Here is a 5917-nt window from a genome sequence, read left to right as displayed (position 1 = left end):
CTCCCGCCCAAAGCAGAGAAACCAGAGAAACAACAAGAGCAGCAAAGAGAGCTCACAACAGGCTGGATGAAGCAGAGAGACTGAACAGAGGACGCAGAGCAGGAGCAACAAGATCTGTGCAGAGGAAACAGCACAGAAACATTAAAAAAACAAACAAACATGGACAGGGCAGAAAAAACAAACTTTAGAGAGGGCAAACACATAAACTAGATTAAGGGAAACTATGGGGGTGAACACAGCAACTTAGAGCAGAAAAAAAGCCCATCAGTGACTACTGAAAAAAAAACTAGAGTGGAGCAAGGATACAAACTAGAGAGTACACAGAACAAACTGCAATTGATAATGCAAACTGGAGAGGACACAACAACTATTATGGAGAAAAAATACAAACTCGTGAGGACCCACCGCAAATGACAGTGGAGAAAGATTACAACTAGAGAGGTCAGAACAAACTACAATGGAGAAAGAACAAGATCTACAAAAGGGCCAGATCAGACTAGGTAGGAACAGCAATACAACCAGCAGAGAGAAATCCGAACAAAGTCAAACGGGGACAAGTAATAAAGAAGAACACAATATGTTATTGTAGTCAAACAACAAGATCTGTAGAGAGGACAAAACAATCAAAGGAGCTCTGACATGATCTATTCAATGAAACCAGGGTAAACTACAATGGGGAAAACAAAATCTATAGACAATAGAACAGAAAAGTAAAAAGAATTGTAGGCAGACAGGATACATCAAGTAGAGAAGAGAAATAACAAAATCTGTAGAAAAGATCTCCAACAATCCATAGCAGAGAAAGATAAGTTATGGAGAAGACAGAGAGCAATCTGCTGCACAGAAACAACATAGAGGACAGTAAAGTGGCAAAACCCACAAACTGCAGAAAGGGCTAATGAGACTAAAGCAGAAAAAAATGCAAATAGGGAATAGGCATATACTAAATTAGTGCAGGTAAACAATTACACTTGAAAGAGGACATCGAGCAAACTAGAACTGACTACAAGAAAAATTGTAGAGAGGACACTAAATTGGAGTAGAGAAACAGAAATATCTGCAAAGGGAAGTTGGCAAACTAGCAAAGTGAAGGATGCGCATAAAGAACAAACAGAAAAATAAAACTGAGAAAGATCAACGCCTGTATAGATCACCCACAGCAATCTATAACAGAGATAAAAAAATATAGAGAGTGCACCAGCGCAACCAAGGAGCACACACAATAGAGAGGACAGAAAACTAAAGCTAAGGAAAAACACAAGCCTCAGAGAGGGTATTAACCAAATTAGAGCAAAAAAAACAAGACCGGTAAAGAGAATGCTGAGCAAACTAGAACAGAGAAACAATATGTGTTGAGGTAACACTGAGAAACAGGACCGTGGATATAATGATCTATAGAGGACACAGATTAAACTAGATCAACCACATCCAGAACTGTGTAGAGGACACAGAGCAAATTATAGCAATAAATGAACACAATTTGTAGAAAGGAAACAGAAAACTAAGGCAGAGAAAGAAGATAAATTGCAGAGAGAACACAATTTAAATGGGAAATCATCAACATCTAAAGAGGTGACAGCAAACTAAAGAAAGAAACAGAAAACTAATAAACATACTGCAAACTGCAGCAGGCAATGAACACAATTGCAAAGAAGATTTCAAAGACAAGTAAAATAAAAAACAAATGACAAAGTGAATTTGCACTTACACAACATACACAGGCCAAATTTGAGTAGAGAAACAAGAAGATCTGTCTAAAGACGACAGAGCAACTGGAGTTGAGAAGTATTACAATTTTTTAGAGTAGAGTCAGCAAATGAGAATGGAGAAACAGTACAAACTGTAAAGAGAATATAAAAAAAACTAAAGCAGAGGGAACGAAATCTAAAGATGGGACACATAGCAAGCTACTGTGGAGAAAGAACCAGAAGTAATCAGGTGAGAGAGCAGTAAAATTAGATCTGAAAATGTGTTGTTGGAAAAGCGCAGCAGGTCAGGCAGCATCCAGGGAACAGGAGAATCGACGTTTCGGGCATGAGCCCTTCCTGAAGAAGGGCTTAAGCCCGAAACATTGATTCTCCTGTTCCCTGGATGCTGCCTGACCTGCTGCGCTTTTCCAGCAACACATTTTCAGCTCTGATCTCCAGCATCTGCAGACCTCACTTTCTCCAGTAAAATTAGATACCCTGTATAGAAAGTTAGAGCAATAAAAGAATAGAAGTCCAAAGAAAACAAAAGGAAAGGATGAACACAAACTACAGACAGGACACAAAACAAATTAAATTGGAAAATGAACCAGAAATATAGAGTAAAAAGTAAAGTACACCAGAGGATGAAACACAAATAGTGGTATGTTTTTGCTGACACAAAAGTGAGTAGCATAAAGCCCAGCTCAATGGAGTACTACTTATACAGAGTACTAAACCTGGAGAATTCAGTGAATGAGGGAACAGAGTGCAACGTGAGAAGAGCTGCTATTCTGCATTTTTGCAAATCAAGGAATGATGCAAGAGAAAGAGAAGGGGAACACGAAGACCTGCTAGGTGGATTAGCTGTGGGAAATGCAGGGTTACAGGGTTAGGATAAAGGGTGGGATGTTTTTCAGCATGTTGGTGTGGACCTGATGGGTTGAATAGCCTGCTTTCCACACTGTAGGCATTCTATGAAGTTAGGTCAGTAGGTGGATGATTGGTTCATGTGTTTTTTTGCAGAAACTAGGATAGTTGTTTAAACAAGGAATAGGAAAATATGACTACTGCATAAAATTTATAATTTTACTCGTTAAACCACTAATATAACTGAAAATAATTGTTGAATAAGGTCTTTGACAAATTAATTAAGTAAAATAAGGTTAGTTTAAAATATGCAGAATAGGTTGTTGTGTGGGCACTGCAGAATCTGACAATTTGTGGATAGTGAGGCTGTCCTGAGCAAATATGTCTTAAACATAGAAAATAGGAATGAGAGTAGGCCATTTGGCACATTGAGCCCACTCTGCTGTTCAACATGATCATGAAAAATCCTCTATCTCAATGTCATGTGCCCCTTTCTCCCTTACACCTTGACACCTTTAGTCTCTAGAAATCTATTTATTTCTTAAATATATTCAGTGATTTTACCTCTATAGCCTTCTGTTTGTACAGAATTGTACAGGTTCACCACATAGTCTCTGCAGTGTCTGTCAGGACTCTGTCAGGATTTTAGGTTTCTACCAGAACCCGTCTCATTCTTTCAAATTCCAGTGAAGCATACTCAGTTGACCAAATCCTTCCTCATAAGACAAACCTGCTTGGAATCAAATCATCCTTAGAATCAGTCTGGTGAACGTTTGCTGCACTCCCTCTGTGGTAACTAAATCTTTTCCTCGGTAAGGAGACCAAAACTGCACATAAAACCCCAGATGTAGTCTCACCAAGGTCCTGTACAGCTGCAGCTGTTAGACTCCCTTCCTCCTGTATTCAAACCATCTTGCAAAAAAGTCCAACATACATTTGCCTTCCTAATTGCTTGCTGAACCTGCATGCTTATTTCATTTACTGCCATACAAGAACATTCAGATCCCTTTGTACATCAACATTTTCTAATCTATCGTTTAAATAATACGTTGCCATTCTGTTTCCTACCAAAGTGAACAAGGTCACACTTATCCACATTATACATGCATCTGCCATGCATTTGCCCACTCAATCAATTTGTCTAAAGTGCCTTGAAGCTTCTTTACATCCTCCTCACTATTGACAATCCCACTTTGCTATGTGTTATCAACAAATTTGGAAAGGTTACATTTGATTCAGTCATTAACTTCACTGATACATATTGTGAGTAGCTGAGGCTGTGGCACTGTTCTCTGTGGTACCCCACTACTCAAAAACTTCTGAGAAAGGGCCACTGGACCTGAAATATTGACTCTTATTTCTCTCCACAGATGCTGCCAGACCTGCTGAACATTTCCAGCAATTTCTGTTTTTGTACCCCACTACTCACTGCATTTCATCCTAAGAAAAACTGTCTATTTCTGTCTGCTAATCAATTCGCAATCCATGCCAGCATTTTACGACCAATTGCATGTGCTTTGGTTTTGCATAACAACCTCATACCATGAGGCTTTATTAAAAGTATTCTGAAAATCCAACTCTACGACATCACTTGTTCTCCCTCATCTATTCTACTAGTTACATCTCAAAAAAAGTCAGTCTGTATGTAAACATGATTTCACAATCATAAATCCATTTTGATTTTTTCGAAATCTTGTTGGTATTTTCTAACTATTCTAAGTATCACATCCTTTATAATAGATTGGCAGCACAGTGGCTCAGTGGTTAGCACTGCTACCTCACAGCACCAGGGACCTGCATTCAATTCCAGCCTTGGATGACTGTTTGTGTGGAGTTTGCACATTCTTCCTCTGTCTGTGTATGTTTCCTCCAGATGTTCAGGTTTCCTCCCACAGTCCAATGATGTGCAAGTTAGATGGATTGGCCATGCTAATTACCCCTAGTGTCTAGGGATGTGCAGACTAGGTGGATTAGTTATGAAAATTCAGGGTTATAGGGTAAAGGGATCAGTCAGAACGGAATGCTCTTCAGAGGGTCGGTGTGGACTTGATGAGCCGTAGGGCCTGTTTACACACTGTAGATATTCTATCTCTCTATGGGATTCCAGCAATTTCCCTAATTCTGATGTTAGGCTAACTGGCCCATAATTCTTGGTTTTCTACCTCCCTTTTTTCTTAACATAATTGGGTTACATTTGCTGCCCTCCACTCTGCTTTGATTGTTCTAGTATCCATAGAATTTTGGAAGATGACAGCCAATGCATGCATTATTTTTATGACTATGTCCTTTAGGTCCCTTGGATGTATATTATCAAACCCTGGAGATATATCAGCTTTCAGTTCCATTACTTTCTCCGGCACTACTTTTTAATTAGTACTAATCTCCTTCAATTCCTCCTTTCTATAGATCCTTACTTCCCTAGCATTTCTGAGATGTTGTTTGTATCTTCTCTGTAGACTGAACTAAACCAATTGCTTAGTTGTTGTGTCACTTCCTTGTTGTCTATTATCAATTCTCCTTTCTCCGGATGTACACTTGTCTTTACTAATCTTTTTCTTTTGCATACTTTTACCAAGAAACTCTTACTGTCCATTTTTATGTTCCCTGAAAATCTTGACTCTCTCCAGCTGAAGTGCAGGTTAGAGAGGTTCTGTCACATAAGGGAGGTGGCAGAATTCCCTGACAGTATTTTCCAAAATATAGTCACACAGGTTCTGGAAAAGGAAGGTGTGACTAATAGGGAGTTGTGCAGCAGTGATTTAGGAGACCTCCGTGAAGACAAGGAAAAAGACTGCAGAAAGTATACAGCGAAAATGCAGAATAAGACATTGTAATTCAGAATGCTGTCCAAAGTGAGTGGGTGCGAAGAAGAAAGGAAATGTAGTGGTAATAAGGGGCTGTGTAATTATGGGCAGATGGGATCAATAATAACATCTGCAGCCAAGAACAAAAGTCCTGAATGATGCTTTGTCCAGCCAGTGTCAGGGTAAGATAATCTCATGGAGGCTGAAGATAACTTGGAAAGAGATATTGTAAATGCAGTTGCCATTGACCTTGTGGGACAGAGAAGTGGGCTTGCTAACAGCATATCAGGAACTAGATTCTAAATTAAAAATCAGCACCTCAAAAGTAGTAATTTCTGCATTACTGAGTGAATTGTGCGCAAATTAGCATAGGAGCAGACAGATCAGGAGAATTAGTATGTGTCTAAAGGACTGGTGGGAGAAAGACGGTTCATTAGTGGGACTGGCGCAAGTTATGGAACTGGAAATACTTAGGCCAGTCTCTACTTAATCAGGGATGGGGCCTAGGTTCAAAGGAAAAGGTAAATTAGAGGTGGCAAAAGTTATGCATTAGTGTGA

The sequence above is a fragment of the Chiloscyllium plagiosum genome, unplaced genomic scaffold (assembly GCF_037043375.1).
Source record: "Chiloscyllium plagiosum isolate Xiang-an unplaced genomic scaffold, Cpla_swu_hap1 HiC_scaffold_30, whole genome shotgun sequence".
NCBI lineage: Eukaryota > Metazoa > Chordata > Chondrichthyes > Orectolobiformes > Hemiscylliidae > Chiloscyllium > Chiloscyllium plagiosum.
This window is presented reverse-complemented; position numbering follows the sequence as displayed.